This window comes from Physeter macrocephalus, chromosome 10 (genome assembly GCF_002837175.3).
Source record: "Physeter macrocephalus isolate SW-GA chromosome 10, ASM283717v5, whole genome shotgun sequence".
Taxonomy (NCBI): domain Eukaryota; kingdom Metazoa; phylum Chordata; class Mammalia; order Artiodactyla; family Physeteridae; genus Physeter; species Physeter macrocephalus.
The window spans coordinates 40,669,101-40,693,215 of NC_041223.1; the positions used below are offsets into that span (position 1 = coordinate 40,669,101).

At 40.0% G+C, this 24,115-nt stretch overlaps 1 pseudogene; it reads right to left on the reverse strand.

The window, feature by feature from the left end:
• Positions 1-18,263: 18,263 nt before the first annotated feature.
• Positions 18,264-19,506, reverse strand: LOC102983394 (TNF receptor-associated factor 1-like; annotated as a pseudogene).
• Between the last annotated feature and the right edge of the window lie 4,609 nt (positions 19,507-24,115).

Sequence of the window (24,115 nt, forward strand, 5' to 3'; positions counted from 1 at the left end):
AGTATCCAATATTTCACAATAACATTCAAACAGGACTGATAGATCACATAGAAATAAATTCCATAAAAGTGATATTGTTAACATGATATATTCTAGAAAGTAACTTATGTGTATTATGCTAAGGCACGTAGAACCTGAGAATACATTATTTCTATACTTAAATTTCTCAATTATCTTCCTCTGCCTGTGGTGAATTTAAGGTCATCCTCCAAGCACTGATTTATTGGAGTCAAAAGTTTAACTCTTGGTCTCACAAAGGAGACAGTTTTTCTAAATATGAATTTCCCATTGATATCTGTGCATAAGAAAAGAAGAACACTGTTAGCATTTAAGGGATGTTTCTGAAAGAAAAAAGAAATATTCTTCACAGACCAGAGCATAGTGTTTGAGGCCATCTATCAAGGAAGCACTTGTTCCTTGTTCTTTCTGTGCTTATTTATTTATTTATTTATTTATTTTCTAAGTAAGAAAGTAAATTCAAGGCCTGCTTAGTCATTTCATAGTGTTCTCTCATATCTTGGTATTGATCACCTTAAAAATAATAATTACTCCCAGGTACCCTTTGTTGACTACATTCTGTGAGCCAGGTTTTTGTTTGTTTGTTTTAAGCTGCTCTGCTCCTCCCACAAGTCTTATGCAGTGGGTAGTATTATCCACCTACTCTCACCTTGGCAATAACTAATAAGGTAGCTGAAACGTGGAGAGATCTCCAGTAGCAGAGAAAGCCGGGATTTGAGCCCAGGATTCAAAAGTTTATGATTTCCTATCTGCATTGAGAAATCTCAAGCAACCTCCTATAGCTGACAGAATAGAAGACTTCTTTAGTATCACTATTTCACATGCTGAGAATTTTAAAAACAAACAAACAAAAACAAACAAACCAAAAAAACAAACCTTGAAAGTTGTATCAAGGGTAGATTGGTTGGAAGTCTTCCCTGAAGCAGTCAGTGACTGGATATAGATTGTGCAGCTTACACCAACCCAGTTTTCATGCATCCATCCTTATTACTCAGCACGCTTTTTCTCCCACCCTATTCCTAATACCCTCATTGGCCTATATTTTCACGTATCATCTACTCATTTTCCTCCAAGTGTTGATTCCCCTTTACCTTTTTTCTCCTGTCATAAAATGGACTTTGGTATGCACATATGTTTATATTCACGTATATTCATGAATGAGTGAATGTGAGTGTAGATTGCGTTTGAGAGGGTGTGACAAAAGTTATTTTTATTTTGTTTGTTTTCAAAGACAAAACTCCAGGACACGGTCCCAGGCTGTTGAAGGCATGGCCGGGTGAGGGCTGTGGCCCTGTGAGCCCCGCATCTCCAGTGGACCTGCAGGGGGCTGCCCTTTACCCCAGGAACAGGTGCACAGGAAGGTGGCCAGGAAGAGTTGTGGACCCCGTGGAGAAGGGCCACCCCAAAGATGTGGACCACTCACTGGTCTTTCTCAGCCTCAGAAGTGGACTGAAACATCAGCCCATCTTGGATCCCTGGCCTGCAGGCTTTCAGCCCAGAGCTTACACCATCAGTTCACATAGTTCTCAGGCTGTCGAACTCATACTGGAGCTACAAACTGGGTCTCCACCTTGCAGACTGCACACCTTGGGACTTAGCCTCTGCAGTCACGTGAGCCAGTTCCTTACAATAAATCTCTTTATATATAAACACACGTATCCCATTGGTTTTGTTTCTCTGGAAAACCCTGACTAATGCAATATTAAACTCCTTAACTAATATTTGGTGAACTGATCTGATCTCTCAGAATGGAGAAGCATAACAACACTTTGGTTTTGCCTTTGCCTTATTGCTTTTAGAAAAACAAAAGATTTTTGACATTTCAAATATCCCCAAATAAAAATTGCCCCAAATCCTATTGTCAGACTTAAAAGAGAAAAATCTCTCCCCAGTTTATGAGTTCTCTAAGAGGGACAACTCTTTTGATGGATTTTAAACATTCACCTCAGAAGAATAGGTTTAGAGTTTCAAATTGAATCTCAGCCTTCGATCCTCAAATCGATATCTGATGGAGAAGTGCAGCTCTGGTTTTGACTGGAGGAAGCTAAAACATATAAATGACTTTTTTTTTTTACATTAAACAGCTGTTTTTAAAGATTCTATGATTTCATTGTAAGTGAATAAAACACATGTGGATTACATTTCCTTAAAATGCATAGGTTTGAAAAATTAAGGAACCTGGTTTGGGTTTGACTGAAAAGCTTTTGCAACTCAATGCCTATCTCCTTCTTCCATGTCTCTGCCTGAAAGTTTTCTTCTTGCAAACTGCTTTGCCCTCATGAACTCAACATATACAAGAGTGGTCACAGGAATGTGAAAAATGTTGAAAATCAACCCTGGGAGTAGATTTTTTCTGAAATTTAATGAACCCCAAACCAATCACTAGGCACAACTCCTGAATGTCTCCTTCTGAGAACCTCACACCACCAAAAAAATACCAGTCTATTTCCAAATTTCTTTAAAATTGCCATTTTAAACACTACATCATTGAAGTTTGTATCTTTAATCCTAAATCTAATATTTTCTAGACTTATGAATTGTTTGATCTTTTATTTCACTTTGTTAAAAAGAAACTCAGCAGTTTTCTCTCAAGCATAAGATACTTTCTAGGAGAGGAAGAAATACAGTCGTTAAGTTCCAGGAAAAAGTAGTGAATATGTGCATTCAAATGGCCTTCTCTGAAATAGTTACATTACTGCAAGAATTGTGAACTCTGATTTTGGAAAATAGAAGGTTCACTTGGTCTTGAGTTCAGAGGCAAGATTCATACTGCAAACATTTAGTGCCCACTTTTTTTGTTGTTGTTATTTTCATTTAAAATTGAAGGTCTCTCTTTATGAAACAGTAATTGTTAAATATGAGGGATTTGGGGAGGAGGGGTCTACTGCATTTCTCTTAAGGGCTCAAAAATTAGTAAAAAGGAAGATTCTTTGTTACCGCTGAGTTGGTGAAAGGTCACATGGAGTAACTGGAAGATCTGGAGGGTCCCAGGGTGTATGTGTCCATGCAAGCTCACCACCAGACCACTGTGGTCTACTCTCTGCACAGACATCCTGTGGTTTGCTGAGTCAATAACTGAAGCTCCCAAAGCTTCTTCCCCAACAAAAATAATATGAACCTTAATAAAATTGTAATGACTTTGTGTGTAAAGAGTGAGACAGAGAAAGAGAATCAGTGAAAGAGGAATTATTAGATTTATCACAGCACTGCCATCAACAACAAGTATTAAGCACCTATTATGTGCAAGACAACATACTATACCTGTTGGACAGAGTATAAGATGTAACCCATACCTGTATTCTCTCTCTCTCTTTCTTTCTCTCTCAACTGTGTTCCCAGTACTTTGACTGAGTACCTTTTAAGTACATGAGGGAATAAATGAATATTCATTGAATGAATTAATTATGAATTAGTTTAAAGGCACAGACTCAGTCACCAAAGGATGGCGATGGTGTGAAAGAAAGAGTAAAGGAAGAAAACTAACATTTCTTGAGCCTTTATTGTGTTCCAAGCCTTATGCTAGGTACTTGACTCTATGTTATTTTGCCATTATATTAAACCTGTGAAGCAGATGTTATTATTTTAAAGAGGAAGGAATTGAGGTACAGAGAGGTTAAGATACTTCCACAAGGTCACATAGCTAGTAAATGATAGAGTTGGGATTTGAAGAATTTGGCTTCAAATCTGACAGGATTTGTTGAGTGATTATAGGTGTGTAAGAGTCTGGAAAAGGGAGTCACTGATCATACACTACTACAAAGGAGTGGGAAACATGAATAAGGAACATTTGGGAATTGGAGAAGGAGTAAATATGAGTTCAGTTTGGGCAGGTTAAGTTTTCATTGTAATCATTTGCATATGAGCCTGGAATTGGTGTGAAGGTTCAGAAATGAAGACAAATACCTGAGATTAGAGTTGCTATGGAGTTGCTTTGATGTTTATAATTGACTTTAAAACACTTCCAAATATACAATGTGATATTCTACATAGGACACTTAGGTTATGAGCCAGGTTCTGGTCATCTCTAATCAAGCATGCATAATCCAAGAGGAGTAGCTGACCGCCTACCCAAGAACCCCATTATGCCAAGTGAAATAAGCCAGACAGAGAAAGACAAATACTGTATGATCTCACTTATATGTGAAATCTAAAAAAGTCAAACTCCTAGAAACAGAGAGTAGAATGGTGGTTGCCAGGGTCTGGGGGATGGGGGAAATGGAGAGAATTGGTCAAAAGAGTAAAAAATTTTTTATAGATAAAGTAAAATCTATTTTATCTATAAAATAGATAACCAACAAGGACCTACTGTATAGCACAGAGAACTCTACTCAATATTTTGTAATAAATTATAAGAGAGAAGATGGCGGAGTAGAAGGATGTGCTCTCACTCCCTCTTGCGAGAGCACCAGAATCACAACTAACTGCTGAACAGTCATTGACAGGAAGACATTGGAACTCACCAAAAAAGATACCCCACATCCAAAGACAAAGGAGAAGCCACAATGAGACAGTAGAAGGGGCGCAATCACAATAAAATCAAATCCCATAACTGCCAGATGGGTGACTCACAAACTGGAGAACACTTATACCACAGAAGTCCACCCAAAGGAGTGAAGGTTCTGAGTCCCACGTCAGGCTTCCAAAGCTGGGGATCTGGCAACTGGAGGAGGAATTCCTAGAGAATCAGACTTTGAAGGCTAGCAGGATTAGATTGCAGGACTTCGACAGGACTGGGGGAAAAAGAGACTATAATCCTGTAGGGTACACACAAAGTAGTGTAAGCATTGGGACCCAGGGGAAGGAGCAGTGACCCTGTCGGAGACTGAACCAGACCTACCTGCTAGAGTTGGAGGGTCTCCTGCAGAGGAGGGGAGTGGCTGGTTCTCACCATGAGGACAAGGATACTGGTAGCAGAAGTTCTGGGAAGTACTCCTTGGCGTGACCCCTCCCAGAGTCCACCATTAGCCCCACCAAAGAGCACAGGTAGGCTCTTTGGTGGGGCTAATGGAAATCCACTCGAAATCCATTGGGAGGTTGCCTATCTCCATTTCATTTAGTTTTTTTTTCTGGGGTTCTATCTTGTTTATTCATCTAGCTAATGCAAAGAAATCTCTTGCATTCCTATACACTAACAACAAAAGATCAGAAAGAGAAATTAAGGAAACAATCCCATTTACCACTCAACAACAAAAAAAATAAAATACCTAGGAATAAATCTACCTAAGGAGGTAAAAGACCTGTACTCAGAAAAGTATAAGACACTGATGAAAGAAATCAAAGATGACACAAACAGATGGAGAGATATACCATGTTCTTGGATTGGAAGAATCAATATTGTGAAAATGACTATACTACCCAAAGCAATCTACAGATTCAATGCAAACCCTATCAAATTACCAACGGCATTTTTTACAGAACTAGAACTAAAAATCTTAAAATTTGTATGGAGACACAAAAGACCCCGAATAGCCAAAGCAATCTTGAGAAAGAAAAATGGAGCTGGAGGAATCAGGCTCCCCAACTTCAAACTATACTACAAAGATACAGTAATCAAGACAGTATGGTCTTGGCACAAACACAGAAATATAGATCAATGGAACAGGATAGAAAGCACAGAGATAAACCTATGCACCTATGGTCAACTAACCTATTTCAAAGGAGGCAAGGATGTACAATGGAGAAAAGACAGTCTCTTCAATAAGTGGTGCTGGGAAAACTGGACAGCTACATGTAAAAGAGTGAAATTAGAGCACTCCCTAACACCACACACAAAAATAAACTCAAAATGGATTAGAGAGCTAAATATAAGACTGGACACTATAAAACTCTTAGAGGGAAACATAGGAAGAACACACTTTGACATAAATCACAGCAAGATCTTACTTGATCTACCTCCTATAGTAATTGAAATAAAAACAAAAATAAACAAATGGGATCTAATGAAACTTAAAAGCTTTTGAACAACAAGGGAAACCATAAACAAGATGAAAATACAACCCTCAGAATGGGAGAAAATATTTGCAAACAAATCCGTGGACAAAGTATTATTCTTCAAAATATATAAACAGCTCATGCAGCTGAATATTAAAAAAACAAACAACCCAATCCAAATATGGACAGAAGATCTAAATAGACACTTCTCCAAAGAAGACATACAGATGGCCAAGGAGCACATGAAAAGCTGCTAAACATCACTAATTATTAGAGAAATGCAAATCAAAACTACAATGTGGTATCAGCTCACACCAGTTAGAATGGGCTTCATCAGAAAATGTACAAACAACAAATGCTGGAGAGGATGTAGAGTAAAGGGAACCCTGTTGCACTGTTGGTGGGAATGTAAATTGATACAGCCACTATGGAGAACAGTATGGAGGTTTCTTAAAAAACTAAAAATAAAATTACCATATGACCCAGCAATCCCACTACTGGGCATATACCCAGAGAAAACCATAATTTAAAAAGACATTGCACCCCAATGTTCATTGCAGCACTGTTTACAATAGCCAGGACATGGAAGCAACCTAAATGCCCATTGACAGGCGAATGGATAAAGAAGATGTGGTACATATATACAATGGAATATTACTCAGCCAGAAAAAGGAATGAAACTGAGTCATTTGTAGAGACGTGGATGGCTCTAGAGACTGTCATACGGAGTGAAGTAAGTCAGAAAGAGAAAAACAAATATCGTATATTAACGCATATATGTGGAACGTAGAAAAATGGGACAGATGAACCGGTTTGCAGGGCAGAAATAGAGACACAGATGTAGAGAACAAATGTAAGGACACCAAGGGGGGAAAGTGGCGGGAGGTGGGGCTGGGATGAACTGGGCAATTGGGATTGACCTATATATACTAATATGTATAAAATGGATAATAACTTATAAGGACCTGCTGTATAAAAAAATAGATAAAAATTTTTTAAAAACTTATAAGGGAATAGAATCTGAGAAAGAATATATATATATATATATATATATATATATATATATATATATAAATGAGTCACTTTGCCATACACCTAAAACTAACACAATGTTGTAAATCAACTATACTTCAATAAATAAATAAATAAATAGATAGATAGATAAATAGATAAAGTACAAACTTTCAGTTATAAGAGGAATACGTTCTGAGGATCTAATGTTCAGCAAGGGAACTACAGTTTATAATGCTGTATTGTGTACCTGAAAGTTGCTAACAGAGTAGATCTTAAGTGTTCTCACCACACACACAGACAAAAAGTGATAACTAAGATGATGGATGTGTTAATTAACTTGATTATGGTAATCATTTTACAATGTAGATGTATATCAAATCATCATCTTATGCACCTTAAATATATGAAATTTTATTTGTCAATTATGCCTCAATAAAGCTGGAAAAAAAAACCAAACAACCCCTCACTGCAGAGTCATCTCAAGTGAGATGCATTTGAATGAGAAGCTAATGCATGAAGCAAGAACTGAGAGCAGAAAGAAGATGGGTCAAGAGGACAGGAGGGAGAAGCAATCAAAAATAGAGGTAAGAATGGGCTGGGGTGAAGTTTTGTGTTCCTTCTGACATCAGTTTCACTGCAAAGAGGCAAGGAGAGGTGAGTGTGTGTAAGGTGGCAAGGCTAAGGGAAAAATGTGGAGAAGGGAAAGAGAAAGACTAAGAATAGTAATAATGATTTGGGGAATTGGATATGACAAAGCACTTCTTTGGAAAGTTGGATTCCTTTCTACCTTCTTTTGATTCATCACACTGATTCTGCCCTTTAAAAGAACTGAAACTGGGATTTCCCTGGTGGTGAAGTGGTTAAGAATCACCTGCCAATGCATGGGACACGGGTTCAAGCCCTGGTCCGGGAATATCCCACATTACGCAGAGCAACTAAGCCCATGCGCCACAACTATTGAGCCTGTGCTCTAGAGCCCGTGAGCCACAACTACTGAAGCTCGTGCACCTAGAGCCCGTGCTCCACAACAAAAGAAGCCACCACTATGAGAAGCCCGCGCAATACAACGAAGACCCAATGCAGCTAAAAATAAATAAATAAATTTATATTTTAAAAATTTCAAAAATAAAAGAACTGAAACTGACCACAACTGATTATTGATTATTAATAAGGATATCATAGAGACAGTTCATAGAAGATAAGTGTACTGCCTAAAAGGTCTTCCATTGGCTTTCCCGAGCAGCTAGCCCCAACCAAAGACAATTATTAATATGTTGCTTAGCTTGTATCTTTCCAAAAGTGATAGAAAGGCCAACTGTTATAAGCTCAATATTTACAGCAATATAAACCCTACTAAATAAGTTTTATACCTTAACATAATGATATAGCTTAACTCCTGTAAAATTAACGTACAGAAAAACTTTACTTTTAAGTCAATCAAAAAGCCATTTCTATATACTGCATAGAATTACAAACTCTTATTATCTTTGATCTGAAGAGAACTCAGAAATAACCAGATCAAATCTCTCTTTGTGCTTTTTTTAAAATTTATGATAAAATGAAGTGCTTCTTTAAAAAAAAAAGAACATATATGTGCTGTGGTTGGAATATTTGAGGAATGTTCTATACTTTCATTAACATCTATGGCTTAAAATAGGATTTTGTGTTTGGGACATAATAAAGAATAAATAAAAGTTCTTTGGAAGAGGCTTTGAATGTGTTTTTCATATTTACTCCGGTAGAATGTTGCCATTAATAACCTTCAAACCTCTTCTCTCTCCAAGGAGAGAGGCACTGTGTCCGTAGCTGTTACTGAGCATCCTGTTTACAGCTGATCTCCTTATAAACCTGGAGGTATTGTACTTGCCACATCACAGCGGCAGACACGTGTGCAGGCGCTAACATCCTGTGTAGATTTGAGTTTCCAACATTACCACACTGTGTTCTATGAATAAGTGGGAGAATTCTCTCACAGGAGTTCAAACAATTGGCCATCACACCTTTTTGAAGTTCATCAAAATCTTTTTGTTTTTCAAAGACTTTCCCAATAAAGGAACAATAGAGACTAGAGTTTTCACACAATCATTTTGGCTGTTAGAAGTGAACAAACACAATAGCTGTTTTGTCATAAATAAATATTTATGTCATTTAAGAGCCTTTGGTGGAGATTTGAAGAAAATGAAAAAAAAATAGAGGGGCAATGATCTAATTTTATTGTCCTTCATTTTCTTCAAGCCAAATTGCAGAAATCTCTCTGTTCATTTAGGGGGAGAACAAGAGAAAAGGAGATGAATATCTCTTTGAAAATGTTTTTCTAATACAAATTTCAGAAATATCTCCAAACGCTAGCTTATAGAGGCACAGACTTTCTCAGATTCCCTACACTGACTTAAATGTTAGGATCGGTTATTCCCAAAGAATGCTTTTGGCATACAAAAAAAGCAATTAACTCCTTCAGTAAATTACAACCTAATTATTATAGAAAAGAGTTTTTGGGCTTCATAAGTCTGGACACTAAGTGAGGTTGTGACACATCTCCTATTAGAAGTGTTACGGAACATATTCCCCTAGTCTGAACAAAGCCCGGCTGCAATGCCTTCCCGCTCAACACTGGTCCTAGATAAAAGAAGCCACCAACCTGCAATGAGAGGAAATAAGTCATCATTACTCTGTCTAAAATTAAAGTACCTATTCCTGCTTTACAGTTTATCAGATGTTTGGTCCGGAAGCTGATTGTTTTAAAAGTCTGTCTAAACATAGTATATTTCCTAAAGGAATGTTAGCAAACTAAACACTTGCTTCAAGTTACAACTCCATAATTTTGTTAACATAGCTAAGATAAATGAGTGAAGAGACATGATGCTAGTCAGTATACGTATACCCCAGGAAAGCAAAACTCATGCCAGAGTATAATTTATGCTTTTTACTGTAAATTATTAATTATTAGCGGCAACAAAGATTTACCTAGTGCTAAATTCTTGGAATTGAAAAACATTAACCTTCCAATTGTGTGCATAAAGTCATTAACTGCCCTTTTTTCTAGTTCTTGATGAAATTATTTATATAGCAGTGAACAAGAACGAATGAATATGATCAAACAAATAAATATCAGAGCCCTGTCCCCTATCACTTCTTACACATACTTGTGGTTTGGTTTTCTACTGAAGAACAACTTTTAGTGATGGAAACTTGTGTAAGCCATGGTATTTATTTTTTCAAGATTGTTTTTATACTGTAAATTGAAAAGAAATCCATTTTTCTGGATTGAAGTTTTTGCCTTTGCTCTAATTTTTTTTTAAGTTCCCCATACTTTCTGCCTCTTCCTGAATAAAGAATAATTATTCTGCTGAAGTTTATATTCAGCACTGAGTAAAACATCTTTTGAAGAAGCTCAAAATAACAAAGGAAATACTGAAGGGGTAATGGCTCTGACTCCTACAGTTATTTAGACTTATAAAGCAAATTAAATAGATCGATGTGTGTGGTAAGGGATCTTAAGATATTTTTAATGAAATAGAGAGTAGCCGATCCAGCAGGTAAACACACCATTCTGGAGTGTGTTTTGGTAAACTGGAGAAGGATTTTAATAATGTAGGTCAGTAAAGCACCATTTAGTTCTTTGGAGTTACTTCAAGTAACTGATTTTTTCAAAACATCAGTTGTGCAATGCCACTGAGTCATTTAGGAAATTATGAGCCTGAATCCTATAAGATGCCACCAGGTCCAATAAATATTATGCTTTTCTTCTTCACCTCTTTCAACACATCTGCACGTCTTCTTGGTTTGAAGGTCGTCCAGCTGACATATGAGTAAGCATTGCTAATCCTATAATAATTGATTGATTTGTTTTGATTTTAGTTTTCTTATAATTGATTTTAGTTTTCTTCTTTTCACTTAATAATCCATGCAGAATTTTGGTCTTTTGTTTATTCTGGTTTACTATATGATCTGATGAGATAATGCTCATACAACTTACAATTTGAGTGTTGCCTTTCATTCAATTAGCCTAGCTGTTAAAATAAGCTACAAGTAGCTGCAAGAGTCACTAGTCAGAAGACTATCTTTTTCTTAGAAAGGTATTAAATAGTTCACGGTATCACTTTTGAAGTGTCATTAATAGTTGGCAAGAACAATATAAATGATACCATATACATTTTTAAATGTTTAAAATTTATTAGGACTAATGTTTTACTGTGAGAAAAAGAACCCAAAATGTTAGACAAAAAAGAATAAAATATCTATAGAAATGTTAAAGTAAAATTTTAAATCTATTTTTTATTGAAGTAGAGTTGATTACACATAATTCTTTTTTTTTTTTTTTTTTTTTTTTTTTTTTTGTGGTACGCGGGCCTCTCACTGCTGTGGCCTCTCCCGTTGCGCAGCACAGGCTCCAGACGCGCAGGCTCAGCGGCCATGGCTCACGGGCCCAGCCGCTCCGCGGCATGTGGGATCTTCCCAGACCGGGGCACGAACCCGCGTCCCCTGCATCGGCAGGGGGACTCTCAACCACTGCGCCACCAGGGAAGCCCCTAAACATAATTCTTAAACCACTTGGAAAATTCATGTGAGTAGTCTATGTCTGAACTCTTTTTTTTTTTTAATTAACTAGATTTAAGTTGAGTTATAAACAACTAACTGTTTTTTGAGCTAAAAAAACAGCTCAGGAAGCTGAGTTTTAATATGCTTTGTTTTCTTTGATGCATTAATCATAATGTTGGTATTTGATACTAGGCTCTAAGGCCTTCATCTAGACTTCAGAAATATTACTAACAGGCAAAAAGCTCATTCTTACACATGCCAGTAGGCCATCAATGCAGAAAGCAATTATTAAATACCTGTTGTATGTGCTGCATGAATGCCTGGAAATTGGGTACAAAGGAAGTAAAAGACACTGCTCTGTCTTGGAAGAATTTCTAAACTCTTTGGCATAAAAGAATGAGTGGCTTTCATTGCCTCTTCTTCCTCTGATGATTTCTTAAATGCAGCTCACATTTTCTTCTCTTTTGCTCCGTATCTTCCACGGGTATCAGTAACTTTTCCCAGCAAGTCTAAGACCCAGGGCTCCAACATACCACACATAAGGCAATGTGTCCAAAGTTTTTATTTTTTGTACCCCAAATTTATTCAAGCTTCAGGGTTGTGTTTCCCTTTTCCTTCTGAATAAATCCATGTTTGTGCCCCACAAGCTCTTGAAGAGATGCAAGTTAATGTATCCTCTCTACACATGCCAACCTGTTTCTTCTACTTGCCTTAAGTCTGTTAGTGGCTCACAAAACCAGGAAATCTTGAGTCCTTCTCACTCATATCACATGACTAAGGTCTATCTAGTCTCCCTCCCTTCCTATTTCGAGTTCCAGGGACCTATGGCAGATTTCATCAACTTGCATTTAAATTACTGGGGTAGCCTAGCTGGTCTCCCTGCCTCTAGTATCTCCCTTCTTCCTCTTACCTAAACACAGCATCTGAGTTATTTTTCTAAAATTCAGATATGATCACTCATGTAACTCCTGTGATTAAAAGCCTTTTATGGCTCCCATGTGCCTGCACAACAAATTTCAAAATCTTCATCTTGTTATAAAGCCTCTTTCTTGCTTAGCAATAGTTTGTACTTCCAACCACTTCCCCGTTTTCTCTTTTCCCACAAACTATACCTGTTTCTGCTACAGTATCTCAAATTTTGGAACACATTAGAATTATCTGTGGAGCTTTATAAAATGCAAATTGCAGGACTCCTGAACAAAAATCTTTTTAGCAGAGCTTGGGAATCATTCATTCTCACTATTGATCTGTCCTGGAATACCCTCTTGGGGGTTAGCCCCTACCCTTCTTGTTCTTTTAGCAAAATTTCCACTTATCCTTTAAGATCTAACTCCAGTAATTTTTACTCAATATCTTTTCTGTCCACCACACAGAAAAGAAGTCACTCCTTAGTCATTGTGCCCATGAGACTTTAAATATTATTCAAGTACATAGATTTACAAATTATTTGTGTTAAAACTATATCCCTCATCTTCCTTCCTGTTTTATGATTCCCCACAGTATTTATCATCATCTAACATATTATGTATCTTACTTATTTATTTCTTTATGTCTGTTTCCACCCTCTAGTGTGTATGCTCCGTTGCACATTTTTCCAACTCTCTAATAAAAGAAAAATATCAAACAAAAAAAATTGTTTTTTTAAATTGAGGTATAGTTGATTTATAATATTAGTTTCAGGCGTACAACATGGCGGTTTAAAATTCCCTGTGCTGTACACTATATCCTTGTAGCTTATTTATTTTATACATAGTAGTTTGTACTTCTTATACAAAAAAAAAGTGTAAAGAATTGTACAATGAACCCTCTCCTACTCATCACTTAGAGTTGATGATTGTTAACATACTTTAATTATTTGCTTTACCTATCTGGAAAAAGATGCAAATAAGTACATAAAATTTTTATAAAATAAATACAGGTAGTACCCTCTAATTATAGGCAATTATCTCACAAATATACCACTTGATCACAAAGGAGAACTCATGAAAGATTTTAAAAGGAACAATTTGAAAAAATTCCTGAATTGTGTGACAGCAAGTTGTATACATCCTGACACTTCTCTTCTAAATATGTCAGCAAGCATATCTTAAGCATAAAGTATTTTATATAACCACAGTAATTATCACACCTAAAAAATTAATAATAATCCCCTCATACTGGCTAATATCTAATCCATTACAAAATTTCCTTGATTTTTAGTAGTTAGGATTTCTGTATTTTTTTTAACTTTTTATTTTATATTGGAGTGTAGTTGATTAACTATGTTGTGTTAGTCTCAGGTGTACAGCAAAGTGATTCAGTTATACATATACATGTATCTATTCTTTTCCTGATTAGGTTATTACAGAATATTGAGCAGGAGAATTTCTGTATGTTTTCTTCACTGCTGTATCCCCAACAGCCCAAATAATGACTGGCATATAGTAAACCCTTAATTAATAATTTTTAAATGGATAAATTTATATCCCTGATTAAACTGAGGTTTTTGAAGGCAGAAGCTTTGTATTATTCACCTTTTTTAATCCTAAGTCCCTAACATGGTACCTGGAGCATGGTTGGAGCTTCATTCAGTGTTTGTACAATTTAATTGAAAAGAAGGGCACATTGCATAAATTTTAGCTTTGAGACTTGAAGTGACATAGAATTAAGGCACAATCAGAGAGAAAATAATTCAGGAAAAACAAAGAAAGCTAATGTGTTCGAAGAGGAGAGTTTGGATCCAAGTCTTAAAGGAAATGGTGTGTCTCAGCATGGCACAGAAGAAATCTCTTTTCCTCACATACAGATAATTTTTTCTGACCTTAGGGAGTTATCTCACAAACATAAGATCTTGATCACAAAGGAAAACCTGTAAGAGATAAAGAAGGCTCAATTTCTGTCACCACTGTTGAAGAAATCTACTCAAGACCATGCCATAAGATGAAGAAATAACTATCACCTTCAATAGATGAGACATGGCAACACTTTCAGAATATTTTGTATCAGACCATAAAGCATAACATGAAATTAAAATATACTGCCAATTTTGGTTTTGTTTCCATAATAGTTTTCTTCATAATATTCAGTTACATGTTTGCTTTTCTGTCTGCTATTATAGACTTTGCCCTGAACTCGGAGGCAAGAAATCTAGGATCTAGCTCTGGTCCCGTCTGCAGAAAGCTGAGTAACCTTCTGTCACCACGGTTCTGGGTCTTGTTTTCTTCTTCTTTAAAATAAAGAAGTTTGAACTGGGCTTCCCTGGTGGCGCAGTGGCTGAGAATCTGCCTGCTGATGCAGGGGACACGGGTTCGTGCCCAGGTCCGGGAAGATCCCACATGCCGCGGAGCGGCTAGGCCCGTGAGCCATGGCCGCTGGGCCTGTGCGTCCAGAGCCTGTGCTCCGCAACGGGAGAGGCCACAACAATGAGAGGCCCGCATACCGAAAAAAAAAAAAAAAAAGAAGAAGTTTGAACTCCCTCTGCAGTCCAGTGGTTAGGACTCTGCGCTTCCACTGCAGGGGGTGCAGGTTCGATCCCTGGTCGGGGAAATAAGATCCCGCATGCTGCACAGCACGGCCAAAAAACTTACATAAATAAAATAAAATAAAATAGGGACTTCCCTGGTGGCGCAGTGGTTAAGAATCCTCCTGCCAATGCAAGGGACATGGGTTCGAGCCCTGGTCCGGGAAGATCCCACATGCCACAGGGCAACTAAGCCCTTGTGCCACAACTACTGAAGCCCTCGCTCCTAGATCCTGTGCTCCACAACAAGAGAAGCCACCGCAGTGAGAAGCCTGCACACCGCAACGAAGAGTAGCCCATGCTAGCTGCAACTAGAGAAAGCTTGCGTGCAGCAATGAAGACCGAAGGCAGCCATAAAAAAATAATTTATTTTTTAAAAAATTAATAAATTAAATTAAATTAAGAAGCTAAATTAGAATGAGTAGTTTATAAACTGTTGGAAGTAGAACTCTTTTTATACTTTGTTTTGTGATTCATACTGTCAAAATTCAAAACATAAAGATATAAGTGAAAAGTGTCACCCCATTCTGACCCTCAGCAATTGATTCCCTACCGTGACAACACTAAGGTTCCCAGTTTCGTGTATGTCTTTTTCGAAATATTCTAAGTATAAATATGAAATGTATTTATGAAACAAGTATATGGATATATATTATATGAAATAAATATAAAATATATGTGCATATTTTTTAATGAAAATGGTGCATGTATTGTTCACACTATTCTGAGCCCTGCATTTAACACTTACTGGTATATCCTGGAAATCCTGTCAGTATGTAGATTATCCTACTTCTTTCACAGCTGCATGATAGTTCATTGTATGGATGTACTATCACTTATTTAACCAGCCCCCTATTGGTAGACATCTAAGTTGTTTCAATTTTTATAATTACAGAAAAAACTTCAATGAATAAATTTGTATATAAATCACTTACACAAGCGTATTTGTAGGAAAGAGCCCCAGAAGTGAAATGGCTGGATCAGAGAATATGTGCATTTGTAATTTTTATAGATCTCACCAGATAGAAGCCCTGCCAATTTACATTCTCAGTAGCAATGTATAAAAAAGTACAAGAGCTAATGTTTCCTCATACTTATGTCCAAAGAGTATATCATGAAATATTTCGTATTTGAAATTTGGTAAATAAAATATGACATCCCAGTGTCATGTCAATTTTCATTTCATTTATAATAAGTGAGCTGAGTCTCTACACACACATGCATATGAAATTTTTGTTTCCTTTTATAAGCCATGTGTTCCTATCCTTTGAGTATGTTTCTGTCAGGATGCTGTTAGCTTTCAAATTATTTTATTATAGGTGCTTTTTATATATTAAGAAAAATTAAAACTCTGGGTTTCAAATATTTTTTTCTAGATTGTAATTGTCTTTAGACTTTGTGTATAGTGGGTCCTATCATACTCAAATTTATCAGTATATCTTTTAATATCTTCCTGGTAATATGTCACACTTATAAAGGCCTTCTTCACCCCAAGACTATTTTGAAAACTCTCCTATAATTTCTTCTATCGTAAAGTTTCACATAATTCATACAAAAATCTTATCTTGGATGTAATGTAATTAACAAATAGTTCCCATCTTCACTAGGCCCCCATTTTCAAATTCCCAGTTAAGTATGGGTTGAGGCACAAAGTGGATGTCAAAGCTGGGAAGGGAATACCAGGCAATTCTGTTTATGAAAGTATTCTCTGCTCCTCATCTCCCCAGTGGGAGCCAACAAAATGGATACCGTGTATTCTCCGGAGTCCTGGGATGGCTGCTGCCAACTATAGACCAAGAATGTCTATAGACAAGAATTCATGCAGACTTCACACTTTACATCAAAACTAATTCTTGATGTTTCATAGCTTGAAATGTTAAAGAAACAAGGAAGCTGTAACTTAACCGCAAAACCCCATCATAAAGAAAATAAGATATCAAAATTCAATTGTTTAAAATGAGGGATTATATTACTGTGAGGTTAATGAAATGACCAAAACAGTAGCAAGCCAGTGTAACCAGTGAGCCAGATTCTGTGTTAACCAGCTGTGCTACCCATACTCATTCTTGACTGAGGCTTTATACTCTCATGGCAGTTGTTTATGCCCCCTTAAATATCGATGGGGAAGCTTTTGGTGACATCTTTTTTTTTGTTCATTCTTTCTTTGGTTTTATACATATAAAAGGACAACGTCTGCAGGTGGCCAGCAGTCCTGATCCGTCAACTAGAGGTGTGGTTACTTTCGTTCATCGGGTGACATGGGATTCTGGAAATGGCCGAGGGTGGGGCCCCCAGGCAGGCAGCGTGGAGAGTCTGTGCCCCTTTCCTTCTCCACGCTCCTTCCAGGTGCCTCTGGGAGCTAGGGACCTGGTTTCACCTGGAGGAGGTGGAGCGGCGCTCAGCTGGGGGATGCGCAGGACGCAGGGCCTCTGCGTGGCTCTGCATGGAGGGCAAGCGGACTGCCGGGCCCAGGGTGGCAGGTGCTGTGCGGGTCAGCTCAGCACAGCTGGCGGTACTGAAGGTGAGTCAGGAAACTGGAGGGCATCGGGCTCCTGAATGTTTTCAGACCCCCTGCGGCACTGGGCCTCATCTGGCCCAGGAGGCCTAGAGTCAGAGACTTTCTGGGCTGGAAGGAACCTTGAAGGTCTTCAAAACCACCCCTCGCCCCATTTGATGCCCTCCCCCCAGCGTAGCCCCCTGGTTTTGCTTGTTCACCTCCAGTGCTGGGGAACTCGGTCCAGGCTGGGACAGATTGAATTCGCACTGGCAACCTGTCACTTCCACCCCCTGGTCCTGGTTCTGATCCCAAGCAGGATGAGAGCAAGCTCACTCTCCATGGTGGCCTGCAGAGGTCTTCCCATCCCCAAAGGTTCTTTGCTGAGGTCCCACATCTCCAGCTCCCCATCCATGCCCCAGCCTGGTCCCCACACCCTCCCCATCTTGGCCGGAGTCCGTCTCAACATTCAGGGCCGGCGTGGCTCTCAGGACTCCAGTGCTGCATGGTCAGTGCAGGGGGATCAGTCCGGCACCACCGGCTTTGGGACCCTCTGCCTTTGCAGGCCCATTCCAAGGTCCTGCCACACTAATCTGATGGCTAGCCACTGTCAATCTGTCCACTCAGCTCACACCATGCCAGCCCTGGCCCATCATTGTGCCTTGGGATCTTGGGCACCAAGGGCAAGACCTCAGTCATCTTGCTGAACCCCCGTCTGAGAGGGGGCTCCCTCGGGACCCACGTGCAGCTTGCTCGGCCCCTCCTGCCCTAAGCATTTGTCTCCACGATGCACTTGAGGAACACGGTGTCGTCCTTCACGTAGGCATGCTTGGGCGACTGCAGCTTGTTGAGGGGGAAGGAGAGTGGGCAGCCGCTGGCCACGTTGGTTTCACTCTGGGGCTGCTGGAAGGATGCTGAGTTCAGGTAGGGCTGGAAGGCGTCGATGGCATGCTCACGGTTGTTCTGGTTGAGCAGTATGAAAGTGACCTTGTTCCGGAAAGGCCACGGCAGCAGAGCATCATACTCCCCTCTCATGATCACGATGAAGAGGGACAGGTGGGTCCTTTTCCCTGTCCTGTCCCCATTCAGGTAGAGTCGCAGGCACACAACTTGTATCTGTACTTGGCAGTGTAGAAAGCCGGGGAGAAGAGGCTGACGGTCCTGCCGCAGACTGACTCATGGCACCGCCTGGTGACACTGGTGATCTTCCATAGGAAGGTGCCCTCGTAGGAGGCCTCTGCCGTGAGGCGAAAGCTCTGCTCCAGCTTGACCGGGGCCCGGTCTGCTGCAGCAGACCCTGGTCTGCTGCAGCTCCACCACCCTCCGTTCCAAGCTCAGGATGTGCTCACGGTCCAGCCGGCTCTGGTGGGTGGAGGTGGCCAGGGCCAGGTTCGAGGCCTCCACCTCCTTGCTGAGGACGGTGACAATGTTCTCAGAAAAGCACAGCTTCCCCTCCAGCTCAGTCAGGAGCTTCTCCTTCGTGAAGTGCTGCAGAGTCAGCTCCTCCTGGCTCTGGGAGCAGGGGGCCCGGTAGCAGTCCACCTCTAGGTCCCCAGCCGCCTCCACAGGCCCCTGCAGCTGCAGGTCTGACAGAGTCTGCTCCAGGGCCACAGGCCCAGACCCCAGCCCAGAGCCCAGCTGGGTTTCACAAACCCCAACAGGCGGTTCGGGTGTGTGGCCTGGGAGGTGACCTCATGCTCCTGCCTGAACTTTGGGCTCCCCTTGAAGGAGCAGCCAACACCGGCAAAGCGGCACCCCACTCCAGCCTCTGCCACCTCGGGGTGATCCTGCCCCTGAGACAGAAGGCTTCCTGGCCTCTTGGATGGGGAGTCGTCCCCTTTGCATTTGGGACAGATGCCATCCTCGCCATTCCTCACGTTCTCAGAGAGACAGGCGGCGCAGCAGAGGGGCCTGGGCTCTGGTGGGTCCTGGCAGACGGGGCGGGGCACCCAAAGGGGAACTCGTTCTCATCGGGGGCCAGCCGGGGGCTGCTGGCTCAGCCAGAGGCCATCTCGGGGCCCCAGGCTGGCTGGTTGGGGGCCCCTGTTCAAGCTCCTCTGGGGAGGGGTCCAGCCGCACGGGGTCTGTGCTGGGAGAAGAGGTGAGTGCTGGCCGGGCCACCCTCTCTGATGAGCAGGAGTCTGATGATTTTACCTTCTCGCTGGCTTGTGTGGTTCAACGTCACAGCAGGGGTGAGACAGGAATTACCCTCTGTCGTGAAAAAAATCTGCTGGATGGTGACTGCAGGCTCTAGGAGCGGCCAGTCATTCTTTTGAGCAAGAGGGAGGAGGAGAGCAAGTCAGAGAGAAAAAAGAACCGTGTCAAGGACTTTCAGGAACCACAGTTAGAGTTTCCCCTGTCGGAGGACCTCAGGCTGACGCTGGCTTCCTCCACCTCCTGCCCGGGGGACAGGGGCAGAGAGAGCCCCAGTGGGTGACTTGTCTATGTTCCCTGCAACCTTGGAGCAGCCTAGGATTCTCGGTGTGGGTGTTCACCACCCCAGTGGAAATCCCCAGGGTTCTGGAGTCAGGTCCAAAAATGCAAGTTCCATGCATATTAGCTCTGCCCAGAGTATCTTAGGTAAAGGTCACTTTCGCACAGCGGGTCTCGGTTACCCCATCTTGGCGCTGCCGCCGCCTCCCAGCGGCCCCACGGGAGCTTCCGGTGGCGCGAGCACCCTTGGTGGCATCTTTACATTTTATCTTAATTTTCTCTATGTCTACCTGAGGCCCGGGGCTGTATATTACTTCTCTAATACACTGCTTATAATATAATAGAACTCAAGGAATGTTCAATAATGAGTCAATAATATAGTGATCTCAATGGGCATATACAACGCTTATCTTTCGTATCCATCATTTTAAGCTGCATTTAAAATCTTTATTTATGCAGTATAAAATTAAGTAAAATGAATTAGAGCCAGTGAAGATAATTATTAGAGCCAGTGAAGACAGTGAAGATAATTATTCACAGAGGAAAAATTCTTTGAAAATTGATCAGTTACTTCCAAATATATCGTCCTACTTTTGAAAAAATGGAACTGAATTTGTTCTATATTGTAAGGAAAGATGTCAAACCATCGACCCGCTTAATCAAAGTGGACTGAATTTCATCAAACTATTTTCCGACAAATGAAGTATTTATGATCATGGACTTTTTTTGGACTAATTTTCTTTAAAGATTTTTAAATATATTAGGCCACCCTTAACCTTTGATGAAACAACCGCCCCACTATGTAATATGATTTAGATGTATCATAAAAATTTCCCTATCCCTAGAATACCTTTTTCATTCAGTTCACTGAAGCCCCAAAATCCAATCTGAGATGTATTCCTTTGACTAAAGGTTACTTTCACCTTTCAAAATGGAAATCTTTTGGAAAATGACATATGTTATCAAATAATCAACAAATTTATAGATGTACTTTATACAAATGCTTTGAAGATTAAATTTATTGGACTCTTTCCATGGATTTTCTGGTTATAGGGGTCTTAAGAAAGAAAAATTAAAGACCATATTGAGTGAAATGGATTGGGAAAGGGAAGATTGAAGACAGGAGAATTTTCTTATCCTACATATTTGCTCATAGCTGTCATTCTCTGTAGCCTTATTGGCCAAGTACTGTATTGATGTAAGTTCCAGAGCATGTTGTTTAACCCTCAAAACCCTCTAAAACCAATAGAGAGTTTTATTTAAGTTAACAAATATTTATTAAACCCTTACTGTGTGTCAGTAGGTACACCTTTCCTAGGTGTTTGGGATACAGCAGTGAAGCAAACAGATAAAACTCCCTGCCCTATTTGAGCTTATCTTCTACCAGGAGAAGTTAAGTAATAAACAGTAATCATAATAAGTAAACAAATTATATAGTTTTTTTAGAGTGATGGTTACTATGGGAAAATAGAGCAGCTTAAGGGGAGGATTAGGAGTGCCAGAGGTGAGGCAGGTTGGAATTTTAAATGAGATGATCAGGATAAGCCACACTGAGTCTGCAATACAACAATCCTCAAAGGTTTAAGGGTAAAGGTTGTCAGCCATGAGAATATCTGAAGAAAAGACTATTCTTAGTGAAGTGAACAACCAGTTCCAAGGCACTAAGATGGGGACATGTTTGGCATGTTCAAGTAGAACAGAGAGGCTAGTGTGAGAGATACTGGGGTGAGAGATGAAAGAGGTGGCCTTGTAGGAGTTGGCTTTTACTCTGAGTGAGATGTGAAGCCATTGGAGGGCATTAAGCAGAGGACTGACATGATTTGACTCATAAACAATTCTAACTCTGTATAAAGAAAAAACTGTAGGGAGGCAAAGTTAGTAGCAGGGAGACCAGTTAGAAAACTATGGCAATAATCTAGGTGAAGATGTTGGGTTTGGGGCTGGGGGAAGACCACAGGAAATAAGAAGAAATTATCAGATATATTTTGAAAGTAGAGCCAACAGGACTGGCTGATGGATCAGATGTGGGATATGAGAGAAAGAGCAAGAAAAAGGTTGACTCCAAAAATGTAGGCCTGGGATCATCATCAAGTGATAGGGGGAAGACTGCAGGTGGAGGAGCTTAAGGAGAGAAGACCAGAAGTTCCATTTTGGACATGTGAAGTTTGAGATCCCCATTAGCCGCCCAAATGGAGGTTTTCAGTAGGCAATTTGGTACACAAGTCTAAAGTTCAGAAGAGAGGTCTGGGCTAAAGACATAAACTTGGGAGACTTATGGCATATACATAGAGTTTAAATCCACAAGACTGGTTGAGATCACTAAGGGAGGGAATGCATATGGAGAAGAAGAAAAAGAACTAAACTCTGTGGCACTTCAACATTGAAAGTTCAGGCAGAAAAGGACAAACCAGTAAGAGGAAACCAAGAAGCAGCAACCAGTGGCATGGGAGGAAAACCAGGAGAGCGTGGTGTCCTCCAAGCCAAGAGAAAAAAGTGTATCGAGAAGGAAGGAGGCCTTAACTCTGCCAAATGCAGCTGACATGTTAAGTAAAATGTGTCCTGAGAACTGACCATACATGCATTTAGCAGCATGAATGTTACTGGTGACCAGAGCAAGGATGGATGACATGATGGGGGCAAAATCTTGATGGGAAGGAGTTTAGGAGGTAGAAACAGACAGTGAGCAACAATAACTATTTCAAAGAAGTAGATACAAGTATTACATCTGTTTTACAAAGGCCCAAAGAGGGTTTGTACTTGCCCAAGTGCACATACCAGTATCCAGTACAGCTGGGACCTAAAACCAGATTTGCTTGAATTCAGAATCTATCCTATACAGTCTGGGATCTGCCCTGTTCACAGATACAATAATTTAGTGAAGGGAGAAACATGAACTAAAAATAACCATTGATCTCTCGTCTTCTGTGTTTTTCTACCAAAAATTCAGACTAGTGTTCTTACCGTCTTCCACAGTATAAAATCCCCTCTCACTTTCTAATGCCATCCTCTGTCTGGTCTTGTTGTTACCTCATTGTGTAAGCATTATCCTCACTCATCTGACACTCTTCTCTAAAAAAAAACAAAAAAACACTTCTTTTGTTTACCTCTATGTCCAATTATCACATTCAGCTGTTTCCAGATCTCTGAATCTATATGTTATTTCCCATTTACCTAGGAATCAATGTCCTTCAGTCCATTTCATCTCCCAGTAGTTTCTGTCTGTAAGATCTATAAAAAATCCACTACTGATTCTGGCTGAGAGGTTAACATGCCTCATATAGTCAGAAAATAGAGTGAAGAATCTTTGTGTTCATGTATTGGTATATGGTTGAGGGTGGAGGAAGTGTCAGACAAGGAACAAACAAAGCTGGAGATAAAACTCCAGAGTAACCTAGATTTCTAGTAACATTCCTAGCAGTGTTGGCAGAAAACGAATCCAATGGTGGAAAAAAACAATATGGTCCATAGCATGACAAAGAGAGGAATCGGAAAATAGAGTTTCATACCAAAAAGCTGGCAGAACACATGAAGTGGAAGAGGGAGGGAGTCATAACCATAGACTTGGGCCAGTCAGATGGCAGGGAAGATAGTGAGAATGAGCCCAGGAGCACAGACGACTTGGCATGAAGTGCCCTGCTTTTACTTCTCTCCTCATGGCCCGTCTTCAAGTGCCTTATTTGTTCTATGAAGTATTACCAAAACTCCTCCTCATACTGGAAATATTCATAGTCATAGTGACAAGCTCAGTATAAACAGAACCTCTATTCTACAATGCACTCTCTTCTGGGTCACTGCAAACACTGATTTCTTCACAGGTGCTATTAACCTTTATTAATATGACAGTCCTAGTCATGATATACATCTTTGCAACAAGCTGGTCTGTTCATGATGGATTTATATGTTTTTTCAGCCTGCTTTTGCGTACACTGATCTTTTCTATGTGCATTGCCAGCCTTATCTCAATGAAAGCCCATGACTCATGATCTGTGTCTCTGAGTCATGTTCTGAAGTTAGGTGAGTTAGCCTTAATTTGGTTCTTTCTACTTATCAGTGTAAGCCTTGCATCCCGGAGAACTTTGTTTTGTTTTCCTTCCTAGCACTTGGAACTCCCTCAATTGGTAGTTGATAACTTCCACAAGTATGCATTTTACATGAAGGAGTGAAAGTTGGCTCAATGACAGGCAAGA